The sequence below is a fragment of the Chaetodon auriga genome, chromosome 22 (assembly GCF_051107435.1).
Source record: "Chaetodon auriga isolate fChaAug3 chromosome 22, fChaAug3.hap1, whole genome shotgun sequence".
Classification (NCBI taxonomy): Eukaryota; Metazoa; Chordata; class Actinopteri; order Chaetodontiformes; family Chaetodontidae; genus Chaetodon; species Chaetodon auriga.
Window position 1 is genome coordinate 2,103,312 of NC_135095.1, and position 12,126 is coordinate 2,115,437.

The following is a 12,126-nucleotide window of genomic DNA, read 5'->3' on the forward strand; positions in this document are numbered from 1 at the left end:
AAGAAAAGAAAAGAAAAGAAAGCTTTTGCAGGGGAGAGTTCCAAACACGCCTTTGTTTGATAATGTATGACCTGTTTTAGCTGAAGTAACAATTATGGAAAGATTGCAATGGTATTTAAATGGGATAGCTGAAACTTCCATGTCATCACGTCTAAGTAATTTGTGTACTTTGATGTTACCCCTGTAATGGACTTAATGAGCGTCAAAATGTTGAAAAATTGAAATTGTCTTCCGTGGAAGGGAAAGCAACGAGTTGCACTTCTTTTTTGATGGCTCTGCCACTGGGCTGAGCCTCGTGCATTTGTGAATATCAACAGCGCCCTCGGTCACACAAACACACACCAAACGCTCAGGGCTGAGCCAGGGAGCGCCTGGGAGGAGGTGCTAAGCTCCTGCCCTTCTTATGCGCAAGTCATGCGCTTGCACCACGGCGTGTGCGCACTGTTCCAGGGGGTGGCCTGGGCCAGCAAACGGTTGAACCTCATCGCTTCTCGGCCTTTTGGCTAAGATCAAGTGTAGTATCTGTTCTTATCAGTTTAATATCTGATATGTCCTCTATACGGGGACAACATATTAAATGGATTTTTAGCGCCGGGAGCTGAAAAAGGGGCTTGCTCCGTTCACTCCATGCATCGACCCGGTATTGCAGTGCCGCCGGGAACGGTGCACCTTCCTTCAGCCTTGTGCAAGAGCAAAAGCAAATCTGGACGCAGGCCGAGAGGGCCGTCGCTCGTCTTGACAGCGCATCAAGAGGCGAGGCTCAAAGCGGATGGCGCTCGTGGCATCGCAAGTCGGAGCGGCAGGAATTCAGCCTGTTGGCTGTTGACTGGGAACCCTGGCAGTCTCCTGCTCTCCCATCACTGTGTGTCTGCGGGGGAAGGGGGAAGGGGGAAGGAGCAAAGGCGGGATGACGCCTGACAAAAATGCAGCCAGAGCTTGCAGTCGGGACAGTGCAACAAAGAGCGAGGCCTACCATGAGTGTAGTGACTGGGACGACACCAGTCTTGGCTGCCGTACAGGGGAGGGCCGTACTTACTCAGGTTTCTCTTCATATCGCACAAGTCTTTCGCCTTTTACTAAAGACTTCCGTGGAAAGGAACACCAATGAGTTGCACCTATTTTTGGATGGCTCTGCCACTTGGCTGAGCCTCGTTCATTTGTGAATATCAACAGCGCCCTCGGTCACACAAACACACGCACAAAGCGCTCAGGGCTGAGCCACGGAGCGCCTGGGAGGAGGTGCCTCAGCGCCTGCCCTTCTTACGCGCAAGTCAAACGCTTGCACCACGCCGTGTGCGCGCTGCTCCAGGGGGTCGCCTGGGCCTGCAAACCGTTAGGGCTGCATGATTTGTGATAGTGGGGGACTGCGTACGCGCTCTCCTCTCATCATAGTGTTGAAGATAAGCAAAGTGGTCATTGACTGTGACCTGAATTCATCAGCTTTTAGACTGACGTGTTGTTGCAGCCCTGTGTTTGCTTTGCCAGAGACGGAGACTGCATGCCAGGTCACTGTTTGTTATGTTTCTCATGGAAAAAACGGAAACAAATTGACGTCCAAAGTGGGCGTACCACGCGTCTTAGTCAAATGACGGAAGTGTTTTGAACCTTTCAGAAACAGACAAAAGAGTCAGGGCACCTGACTGTGATGTAAGTTAGTCAGCTTTGCAGGACGCCAGTCAACATCTTTTGAGTCAATGTGATTCTCAGCAACAACCAGTGAAGGTCAGCTAATGCTAAGGGCACCTGACTGTGAGATTCTGCCTTGTCCGTACCGTCACATAGGTTGCCGTGTCCAGGACTTAGCCGCCTGTCAGTGGCACCTTCAATTCATACTTACCTGGCAGGGGAGATACCATGATCAACAAGGTGGTTCACCCATGGCGAGGCGCATCCATTGCACTGAGGGATGTGCTGACCCGTGCGAATTCCCCACATGTGGGAATCTCGACTGCATAATTTGTGGTAGTGGGGGACTGCGTACGCGCTCTCCCCTCATCATAGTGTTGAAGATAAGCAAAGTGGTCATCAGCAACTTAAATTCATCAGCTTTTAGAATGATATGTTGTTGCAGCCCTGTGGTTGCTTTTCAGTAACAGCCAAAAGAGTGATGGCACCTTACTGTGATGAGTTAGTCAGCTTTGCAGGATGCCAGTTAGAGAAAGTTTTGTGTCCCACAAGAAATTGTTATGAAATCTATGTTGAACATTTTTAATGATTATATTCCAAAAGATAAGTCAACTAATGAAAAGAAAAGAAAAGAAAAGAAAAGAAAAGAAAGCTTTTGCAGGGGAGAGTTCCAAACACGCCTTTGTTTGATAATGTATGACCTGTTTTAGCTGAAGTAACAATTATGGAAAGATTGCAATGGTATTTAAATGGGATAGCTGAAACTTCCATGTCATCACGTCTAAGTAATTTGTGTACTTTGATGTTACCCCTGTAATGGACTTAATGAGCGTCAAAATGTTGAAAAATTGAAATTGTCTTCCGTGGAAGGGAACAGCAACGAGTTGCACTTCTTTTTTGATGGCTCTGCCACTGGGCTGAGCCTCGTGCATTTGTGAATATCAACAGCGCCCTCGGTCACACAAACACACACCAAACGCTCAGGGCTGAGCCAGGGAGCGCCTGGGAGGAGGTGCTAAGCTCCTGCCCTTCTTATGCGCAAGTCAAGCGCTTGCACCACGGCGTGTGCGCACTGTTCCAGGGGGTGGCCTGGGCCAGCAAACGGTTGAACCTCATCGCTTCTCGGCCTTTTGGCTAAGATCAAGTGTAGTATCTGTTCTTATCAGTTTAATATCTGATATGTCCTCTATACGGGGACAACATATTAAATGGATTTTTAGCGCCGGGAGCTGAAAAAGGGGCTTGCTCCGTTCACTCCATGCATCGACCCGGTATTGCAGTGCCGCCGGGAACGGTGCACCTTCCTTCAGCCTTGTGCAAGAGCAAAAGCAAATCTGGACGCAGGCCGAGAGGGCCGTCGCTCGTCTTGACAGCGCATCAAGAGGCGAGGCTCAAAGCGGATGGCGCTCGTGGCATCGCAAGTCGGAGCGGCAGGAATTCAGCCTGTTGGCTGTTGACTGGGAACCCTGGCAGTCTCCTGCTCTCCCATCACTGTGTGTCTGCGGGGGAAGGGGGAAGGAGCAAAGGCGGGATGACGCCTGACAAAAATGCAGCCAGAGCTTGCAGTCGGGACAGTGCAACAAAGAGCGAGGCCTACCATGAGTGTAGTGACTGGGACGACACCAGTCTTGGCTGCCGTACAGGGGAGGGCCGTACTTACTCAGGTTTCTCTTCATATCGCACAAGTCTTTCGCCTTTTACTAAAGACTTCCGTGGAAAGGAACACCAATGAGTTGCACCTATTTTTGGATGGCTCTGCCACTTGGCTGAGCCTCGTTCATTTGTGAATATCAACAGCGCCCTCGGTCACACAAACACACGCACAAAGCGCTCAGGGCTGAGCCACGGAGCGCCTGGGAGGAGGTGCCTCAGCGCCTGCCCTTCTTACGCGCAAGTCAAACGCTTGCACCACGCCGTGTGCGCGCTGCTCCAGGGGGTCGCCTGGGCCTGCAAACCGTTAGGGCTGCATGATTTGTGATAGTGGGGGACTGCGTACGCGCTCTCCTCTCATCATAGTGTTGAAGATAAGCAAAGTGGTCATTGACTGTGACCTGAATTCATCAGCTTTTAGACTGACGTGTTGTTGCAGCCCTGTGTTTGCTTTGCCAGAGACGGAGACTGCATGCCAGGTCACTGTTTGTTATGTTTCTCATGGAAAAAACGGAAACAAATTGACGTCCAAAGTGGGCGTACCACGCGTCTTAGTCAAATGACGGAAGTGTTTTGAACCTTTCAGAAACAGACAAAAGAGTCAGGGCACCTGACTGTGATGTAAGTTAGTCAGCTTTGCAGGACGCCAGTCAACATCTTTTGAGTCAATGTGATTCTCAGCAACAACCAGTGAAGGTCAGCTAATGCTAAGGGCACCTGACTGTGAGATTCTGCCTTGTCCGTACCGTCACATAGGTTGCCGTGTCCAGGACTTAGCCGCCTGTCAGTGGCACCTTCAATTCATACTTACCTGGCAGGGGAGATACCATGATCAACAAGGTGGTTCACCCATGGCGAGGCGCATCCATTGCACTGAGGGATGTGCTGACCCGTGCGAATTCCCCACATGTGGGAATCTCGACTGCATAATTTGTGGTAGTGGGGGACTGCGTACGCGCTCTCCCCTCATCATAGTGTTGAAGATAAGCAAAGTGGTCATCAGCAACTTAAATTCATCAGCTTTTAGAATGATATGTTGTTGCAGCCCTGTGGTTGCTTTTCAGTAACAGCCAAAAGAGTGATGGCACCTTACTGTGATGAGTTAGTCAGCTTTGCAGGATGCCAGTTTTGTGTCCCACAAGAAATTGTTATGAAATCTATGTTGAACATTTTTAATGATTATATTCTAAAAGATAAGTCAACTAATGAAAAGAAAAGAAAAGAAAAGAAAAGAAAGCTTTTGCAGGGGAGAGTTCCAAACACGCCTTTGTTTGATAATGTATGACCTGTTTTAGCTGAAGTAACAATTATGGAAAGATTGCAATGGTATTTAAATGGGATAGCTGAAACTTCCATGTCATCACGTCTAAGTAATTTGTGTACTTTGATGTTACCCCTGTAATGGACTTAATGAGCGTCAAAATGTTGAAAAATTGAAATTGTCTTCCGTGGAAGGGAACAGCAACGAGTTGCACTTCTTTTTTGATGGCTCTGCCACTGGGCTGAGCCTCGTGCATTTGTGAATATCAACAGCGCCCTCGGTCACACAAACACACACCAAACGCTCAGGGCTGAGCCAGGGAGCGCCTGGGAGGAGGTGCTAAGCTCCTGCCCTTCTTATGCGCAAGTCATGCGCTTGCACCACGGCGTGTGCGCACTGTTCCAGGGGGTGGCCTGGGCCAGCAAACGGTTGAACCTCATCGCTTCTCGGCCTTTTGGCTAAGATCAAGTGTAGTATCTGTTCTTATCAGTTTAATATCTGATATGTCCTCTATACGGGGACAACATATTAAATGGATTTTTAGCGCCGGGAGCTGAAAAAGGGGCTTGCTCCGTTCACTCCATGCATCGACCCGGTATTGCAGTGCCGCCGGGAACGGTGCACCTTCCTTCAGCCTTGTGCAAGAGCAAAAGCAAATCTGGACGCAGGCCGAGATGGCCGTCGCTCGTCTTGACAGCGCATCAAGAGGCGAGGCTCAAAGCGGATGGCGCTCGTGGCATCGCAAGTCGGAGCTGCAGGAATTCAGCCTGTTGGCTGTTGACTGGGAACCCTGGCAGTCTCCTGCTCTCCCATCACTGTGTGTCTGCGGGGGAAGGGGGAAGGGGGAAGGAGCAAAGGCGGGATGACGCCTGACAAAAATGCAGCCAGAGCTTGCAGTCGGGACAGTGCAACAAAGAGCGAGGCCTACCATGAGTGTAGTGACTGGGACGACACCAGTCTTGGCTGCCGTACAGGGGAGGGCCGTACTTACTCAGGTTTCTCTTCATATCGCACAAGTTTTTCGCCTTTTACTAAAGACTTCCGTGGAAAGGAACACCAATGAGTTGCACCTATTTTTGGATGGCTCTGCCACTTGGCTGAGCCTCGTTCATTTGTGAATATCAACAGCGCCCTCGGTCACACAAACACACGCACAAAGCGCTCAGGGCTGAGCCACGGAGCGCCTGGGAGGAGGTGCCTCAGCGCCTGCCCTTCTTACGCGCAAGTCAAACGCTTGCACCACGCCGTGTGCGCGCTGCTCCAGGGGGTCGCCTGGGCCTGCAAACCGTTAGGGCTGCATGATTTGTGATAGTGGGGGACTGCGTACGCGCTCTCCTCTCATCATAGTGTTGAAGATAAGCAAAGTGGTCATTGACTGTGACCTGAATTCATCAGCTTTTAGACTGACGTGTTGTTGCAGCCCTGTGTTTGCTTTGCCAGAGACGGAGACTGCATGCCAGGTCACTGTTTGTTATGTTTCTCATGGAAAAAACGGAAACAAATTGACGTCCAAAGTGGGCGTACCACGCGTCTTAGTCAAATGACGGAAGTGTTTTGAACCTTTCAGAAACAGACAAAAGAGTCAGGGCACCTGACTGTGATGTAAGTTAGTCAGCTTTGCAGGACGCCAGTCAACATCTTTTGAGTCAATGTGATTCTCAGCAACAACCAGTGAAGGTCAGCTAATGCTAAGGGCACCTGACTGTGAGATTCTGCCTTGTCCGTACCGTCACATAGGTTGCCGTGTCCAGGACTTAGCCGCCTGTCAGTGGCACCTTCAATTCATACTTACCTGGCAGGGGAGATACCATGATCAACAAGGTGGTTCACCCATGGCGAGGCGCATCCATTGCACTGAGGGATGTGCTGACCCGTGCGAATTCCCCACATGTGGGAATCTCGACTGCATAATTTGTGGTAGTGGGGGACTGCGTACGCGCTCTCCCCTCATCATAGTGTTGAAGATAAGCAAAGTGGTCATCAGCAACTTAAATTCATCAGCTTTTAGAATGATATGTTGTTGCAGCCCTGTGGTTGCTTTTCAGTAACAGCCAAAAGAGTGATGGCACCTTACTGTGATGAGTTATTCAGCTTTGCAGGATGCCAGTTAGAGAAAGTTTTGTGTCCCACAAGAAATTGTTATGAAATCTATGTTGAACATTTTTAATGATTATATTCCAAAAGATAAGTCAACTAATGAAAAGAAAAGAAAAGAAAAGAAAAGAAAGCTTTTGCAGGGGAGAGTTCCAAACACGCCTTTGTTTGATAATGTATGACCTGTTTTAGCTGAAGTAACAATTATGGAAAGATTGCAATGGTATTTAAATGGGATAGCTGAAACTTCCATGTCATCACGTCTAAGTAATTTGTGTACTTTGATGTTACCCCTGTAATGGACTTAATGAGCGTCAAAATGTTGAAAAATTGAAATTGTCTTCCGTGGAAGGGAACAGCAACGAGTTGCACTTCTTTTTTGATGGCTCTGCCACTGGGCTGAGCCTCGTGCATTTGTGAATATCAACAGCGCCCTCGGTCACACAAACACACACCAAACGCTCAGGGCTGAGCCAGGGAGCGCCTGGGAGGAGGTGCTAAGCTCCTGCCCTTCTTATGCGCAAGTCAAGCGCTTGCACCACGGCGTGTGCGCACTGTTCCAGGGGGTGGCCTGGGCCAGCAAACGGTTGAACCTCATCGCTTCTCGGCCTTTTGGCTAAGATCAAGTGTAGTATCTGTTCTTATCAGTTTAATATCTGATATGTCCTCTATACGGGGACAACATATTAAATGGATTTTTAGCGCCGGGAGCTGAAAAAGGGGCTTGCTCCGTTCACTCCATGCATCGACCCGGTATTGCAGTGCCGCCGGGAACGGTGCACCTTCCTTCAGCCTTGTGCAAGAGCAAAAGCAAATCTGGACGCAGGCCGAGAGGGCCGTCGCTCGTCTTGACAGCGCATCAAGAGGCGAGGCTCAAAGCGGATGGCGCTCGTGGCATCGCAAGTCGGAGCGGCAGGAATTCAGCCTGTTGGCTGTTGACTGGGAACCCTGGCAGTCTCCTGCTCTCCCATCACTGTGTGTCTGCGGGGGAAGGGGGAAGGGGGAAGGAGCAAAGGCGGGATGACGCCTGACAAAAATGCAGCCAGAGCTTGCAGTCGGGACAGTGCAACAAAGAGCGAGGCCTACCATGAGTGTAGTGACTGGGACGACACCAGTCTTGGCTGCCGTACAGGGGAGGGCCGTACTTACTCAGGTTTCTCTTCATATCGCACAAGTCTTTCGCCTTTTACTAAAGACTTCCGTGGAAAGGAACACCAATGAGTTGCACCTATTTTTGGATGGCTCTGCCACTTGGCTGAGCCTCGTTCATTTGTGAATATCAACAGCGCCCTCGGTCACACAAACACACGCACAAAGCGCTCAGGGCTGAGCCACGGAGCGCCTGGGAGGAGGTGCCTCAGCGCCTGCCCTTCTTACGCGCAAGTCAAACGCTTGCACCACGCCGTGTGCGCGCTGCTCCAGGGGGTCGCCTGGGCCTGCAAACCGTTAGGGCTGCATGATTTGTGATAGTGGGGGACTGCGTATGCGCTCTCCTCTCATCATAGTGTTGAAGATAAGCAAAGTGGTCATTGACTGTGACCTGAATTCATCAGCTTTTAGACTGACGTGTTGTTGCAGCCCTGTGTTTGCTTTGCCAGAGACGGAGACTGCATGCCAGGTCACTGTTTGTTATGTTTCTCATGGAAAAAACGGAAACAAATTGACGTCCAAAGTGGGCGTACCACGCGTCTTAGACAAATGACGGAAGTGTTTTGAACCTTTCAGAAACAGACAAAAGAGTCAGGGCACCTGACTGTGATGTAAGTTAGTCAGCTTTGCAGGACGCCAGTCAACATCTTTTGAGTCAATGTGATTCTCAGCAACAACCAGTGAAGGTCAGCTAATGCTAAGGGCACCTGACTGTGAGATTCTGCCTTGTCCGTACCGTCACATAGGTTGCCGTGTCCAGGACTTAGCCGCCTGTCAGTGGCACCTTCAATTCATACTTACCTGGCAGGGGAGATACCATGATCAACAAGGTGGTTCACCCATGGCGAGGCGCATCCATTGCACTGAGGGATGTGCTGACCCGTGCGAATTCCCCACATGTGGGAATCTCGACTGCATAATTTGTGGTAGTGGGGGACTGCGTACGCGCTCTCCCCTCATCATAGTGTTGAAGATAAGCAAAGTGGTCATCAGCAACTTAAATTCATCAGCTTTTAGAATGATATGTTGTTGCAGCCCTGTGGTTGCTTTTCAGTAACAGCCAAAAGAGTGATGGCACCTTACTGTGATGAGTTAGTCAGCTTTGCAGGATGCCAGTTAGAGAAAGTTTTGTGTCCCACAAGAAATTGTTATGAAATCTATGTTGAACATTTTTAATGATTATATTCTAAAAGATAAGTCAACTAATGAAAAGAAAAGAAAAGAAAAGAAAAGAAAGCTTTTGCAGGGGAGAGTTCCAAACACGCCTTTGTTTGATAATGTATGACCTGTTTTAGCTGAAGTAACAATTATGGAAAGATTGCAATGGTATTTAAATGGGATAGCTGAAACTTCCATGTCATCACGTCTAAGTAATTTGTGTACTTTGATGTTACCCCTGTAATGGACTTAATGAGCGTCAAAATGTTGAAAAATTGAAATTGTCTTCCGTGGAAGGGAACAGCAACGAGTTGCACTTCTTTTTTGATGGCTCTGCCACTGGGCTGAGCCTCGTGCATTTGTGAATATCAACAGCGCCCTCGGTCACACAAACACACACCAAACGCTCAGGGCTGAGCCAGGGAGCGCCTGGGAGGAGGTGCTAAGCTCCTGCCCTTCTTATGCGCAAGTCAAGCGCTTGCACCACGGCGTGTGCGCACTGTTCCAGGGGGTGGCCTGGGCCAGCAAACGGTTGAACCTCATCGCTTCTCGGCCTTTTGGCTAAGATCAAGTGTAGTATCTGTTCTTATCAGTTTAATATCTGATATGTCCTCTATACGGGGACAACATATTAAATGGATTTTTAGCGCCGGGAGCTGAAAAAGGGGCTTGCTCCGTTCACTCCATGCATCGACCCGGTATTGCAGTGCCGCCGGGAACGGTGCACCTTCCTTCAGCCTTGTGCAAGAGCAAAAGCAAATCTGGACGCAGGCCGAGAGGGCCGTCGCTCGTCTTGACAGCGCATCAAGAGGCGAGGCTCAAAGCGGATGGCGCTCGTGGCATCGCAAGTCGGAGCTGCAGGAATTCAGCCTGTTGGCTGTTGACTGGGAACCCTGGCAGTCTCCTGCTCTCCCATCACTGTGTGTCTGCGGGGGAAGGGGGAAGGGGGAAGGAGCAAAGGCGGGATGACGCCTGACAAAAATGCAGCCAGAGCTTGCAGTCGGGACAGTGCAACAAAGAGCGAGGCCTACCATGAGTGTAGTGACTGGGACGACACCAGTCTTGGCTGCCGTACAGGGGAGGGCCGTACTTACTCAGGTTTCTCTTCATATCGCACAAGTCTTTCGCCTTTTACTAAAGACTTCCGTGGAAAGGAACACCAATGAGTTGCACCTATTTTTGGATGGCTCTGCCACTTGGCTGAGCCTCGTTCATTTGTGAATATCAACAGCGCCCTCGGTCACACAAACACATGCACAAAGCGCTCAGGACTGAGCCACGGAGCGCCTGGGAGGAGGTGCCTCAGCGCCTGCCCTTCTTACGCGCAAGTCAAACGCTTGCACCACGCCGTGTGCGCGCTGCTCCAGGGGGTCGCCTGGGCCTGCAAACCGTTAGGGCTGCATGATTTGTGATAGTGGGGGACTGTGTACGCGCTCTCCTCTCATCATAGTGTTGAAGATAAGCAAAGTGGTCATTGACTGTGACCTGAATTCATCAGCTTTTAGACTGACGTGTTGTTGCAGCCCTGTGTTTGCTTTGCCAGAGACGGAGACTGCATGCCAGGTCACTGTTTGTTATGTTTCTCATGGAAAAAACGGAAACAAATTGACGTCCAAAGTGGGCGTACCACGCGTCTTAGTCAAATGACGGAAGTGTTTTGAACCTTTCAGAAACAGACAAAAGAGTCAGGGCACCTGACTGTGATGTAAGTTAGTCAGCTTTGCAGGACGCCAGTCAACATCTTTTGAGTCAATGTGATTCTCAGCAACAACCAGTGAAGGTCAGCTAATGCTAAGGGCACCTGACTGTGAGATTCTGCCTTGTCCGTACCGTCACATAGGTTGCCGTGTCCAGGACTTAGCCGCCTGTCAGTGGCACCTTCAATTCATACTTACCTGGCAGGGGAGATACCATGATCAACAAGGTGGTTCACCCATGGCGAGGCGCATCCATTGCACTGAGGGATGTGCTGACCCGTGCGAATTCCCCACATGTGGGAATCTCGACTGCATAATTTGTGGTAGTGGGGGACTGCGTACGCGCTCTCCCCTCATCATAGTGTTGAAGATAAGCAAAGTGGTCATCAGCAACTTAAATTCATCAGCTTTTAGAATGATATGTTGTTGCAGCCCTGTGGTTGCTTTTCAGTAACAGCCAAAAGAGTGATGGCACCTTACTGTGATGAGTTAGTCAGCTTTGCAGGATGCCAGTTAGAGAAAGTTTTGTGTCCCACAAGAAATTGTTATGAAATCTATGTTGAACATTTTTAATGATTATATTCCAAAAGATAAGTCAACTAATGAAAAGAAAAGAAAAGAAAAGAAAAGAAAGCTTTTGCAGGGGAGAGTTCCAAACACGCCTTTGTTTGATAATGTATGACCTGTTTTAGCTGAAGTAACAATTATGGAAAGATTGCAATGGTATTTAAATGGGATAGCTGAAACTTCCATGTCATCACGTCTAAGTAATTTGTGTACTTTGATGTTACCCCTGTAATGGACTTAATGAGCGTCAAAATGTTGAAAAATTGAAATTGTCTTCCGTGGAAGGGAACAGCAACGAGTTGCACTTCTTTTTTGATGGCTCTGCCACTGGGCTGAGCCTCGTGCATTTGTGAATATCAACAGCGCCCTCGGTCACACAAACACACACCAAACGCTCAGGGCTGAGCCAGGGAGCGCCTGGGAGGAGGTGCTAAGCTCCTGCCCTTCTTATGCGCAAGTCAAGCGCTTGCACCACGGCGTGTGCGCACTGTTCCAGGGGGTGGCCTGGGCCAGCAAACGGTTGAACCTCATCGCTTCTCGGCCTTTTGGCTAAGATCAAGTGTAGTATCTGTTCTTATCAGTTTAATATCTGATATGTCCTCTATACGGGGACAACATATTAAATGGATTTTTAGCGCCGGGAGCTGAAAAAGGGGCTTGCTCCGTTCACTCCATGCATCGACCCGGTATTGCAGTGCCGCCGGGAACGGTGCACCTTCCTTCAGCCTTGTGCAAGAGCAAAAGCAAATCTGGACGCAGGCCGAGATGGCCGTCGCTCGTCTTGACAGCGCATCAAGAGGCGAGGCTCAAAGCGGATGGCGCTCGTGGCATCGCAAGTCGGAGCTGCAGGAATTCAGCCTGTTGGCTGTTGACTGGGAACCCTGGCAGTCTCCTGCTCTCCCATCACTGTGTGTCTGCGGGGGA

General features: G+C 49.7%; 16 non-coding genes across 16 annotated transcripts; all 16 read left to right on the forward strand.

Annotated features, from left to right (window-relative positions):
* The first annotated feature begins 483 nt into the window (after positions 1-483).
* On the forward strand, positions 484-674 carry LOC143315418 (U2 spliceosomal RNA). The gene has a single exon (XR_013075993.1). It is a non-coding gene; the product is annotated as a U2 spliceosomal RNA (small nuclear RNA).
* Positions 675-1,032: 358 nt separating this feature from the next.
* On the forward strand, positions 1,033-1,150 carry LOC143315538 (U5 spliceosomal RNA). Its single transcript, XR_013076109.1, has one exon. It is a non-coding gene; the product is annotated as a U5 spliceosomal RNA (small nuclear RNA).
* A 679-nt stretch (positions 1,151-1,829) lies between these two features.
* Positions 1,830-1,994, forward strand: LOC143315396 (U1 spliceosomal RNA). Its single transcript, XR_013075971.1, has one exon. It is a non-coding gene; the product is annotated as a U1 spliceosomal RNA (small nuclear RNA).
* A 746-nt stretch (positions 1,995-2,740) lies between these two features.
* On the forward strand, positions 2,741-2,931 carry LOC143315420 (U2 spliceosomal RNA). The gene has a single exon (XR_013075995.1). It is a non-coding gene; the product is annotated as a U2 spliceosomal RNA (small nuclear RNA).
* A 351-nt stretch (positions 2,932-3,282) lies between these two features.
* Positions 3,283-3,400, forward strand: LOC143315539 (U5 spliceosomal RNA). Its single transcript, XR_013076110.1, has one exon. It is a non-coding gene; the product is annotated as a U5 spliceosomal RNA (small nuclear RNA).
* A 679-nt stretch (positions 3,401-4,079) lies between these two features.
* On the forward strand, positions 4,080-4,244 carry LOC143315407 (U1 spliceosomal RNA). Its single transcript, XR_013075982.1, has one exon. It is a non-coding gene; the product is annotated as a U1 spliceosomal RNA (small nuclear RNA).
* A 731-nt stretch (positions 4,245-4,975) lies between these two features.
* Positions 4,976-5,166, forward strand: LOC143315421 (U2 spliceosomal RNA). Its single transcript, XR_013075996.1, has one exon. It is a non-coding gene; the product is annotated as a U2 spliceosomal RNA (small nuclear RNA).
* A 358-nt stretch (positions 5,167-5,524) lies between these two features.
* On the forward strand, positions 5,525-5,642 carry LOC143315566 (U5 spliceosomal RNA). The gene has a single exon (XR_013076136.1). It is a non-coding gene; the product is annotated as a U5 spliceosomal RNA (small nuclear RNA).
* Positions 5,643-6,321: 679 nt separating this feature from the next.
* Positions 6,322-6,486, forward strand: LOC143315419 (U1 spliceosomal RNA). Its single transcript, XR_013075994.1, has one exon. It is a non-coding gene; the product is annotated as a U1 spliceosomal RNA (small nuclear RNA).
* A 741-nt stretch (positions 6,487-7,227) lies between these two features.
* LOC143315422 (U2 spliceosomal RNA) lies at positions 7,228-7,418 on the forward strand. The gene has a single exon (XR_013075997.1). It is a non-coding gene; the product is annotated as a U2 spliceosomal RNA (small nuclear RNA).
* A 358-nt stretch (positions 7,419-7,776) lies between these two features.
* Positions 7,777-7,894, forward strand: LOC143315540 (U5 spliceosomal RNA). Its single transcript, XR_013076111.1, has one exon. It is a non-coding gene; the product is annotated as a U5 spliceosomal RNA (small nuclear RNA).
* A 679-nt stretch (positions 7,895-8,573) lies between these two features.
* Positions 8,574-8,738, forward strand: LOC143315430 (U1 spliceosomal RNA). The gene has a single exon (XR_013076005.1). It is a non-coding gene; the product is annotated as a U1 spliceosomal RNA (small nuclear RNA).
* A 741-nt stretch (positions 8,739-9,479) lies between these two features.
* LOC143315423 (U2 spliceosomal RNA) lies at positions 9,480-9,670 on the forward strand. The gene has a single exon (XR_013075998.1). It is a non-coding gene; the product is annotated as a U2 spliceosomal RNA (small nuclear RNA).
* Positions 9,671-10,028: 358 nt separating this feature from the next.
* LOC143315541 (U5 spliceosomal RNA) lies at positions 10,029-10,146 on the forward strand. The gene has a single exon (XR_013076112.1). It is a non-coding gene; the product is annotated as a U5 spliceosomal RNA (small nuclear RNA).
* A 679-nt stretch (positions 10,147-10,825) lies between these two features.
* LOC143315442 (U1 spliceosomal RNA) lies at positions 10,826-10,990 on the forward strand. The gene has a single exon (XR_013076016.1). It is a non-coding gene; the product is annotated as a U1 spliceosomal RNA (small nuclear RNA).
* A 741-nt stretch (positions 10,991-11,731) lies between these two features.
* On the forward strand, positions 11,732-11,922 carry LOC143315424 (U2 spliceosomal RNA). The gene has a single exon (XR_013075999.1). It is a non-coding gene; the product is annotated as a U2 spliceosomal RNA (small nuclear RNA).
* The last annotated feature ends 204 nt before the right edge of the window (positions 11,923-12,126 follow it).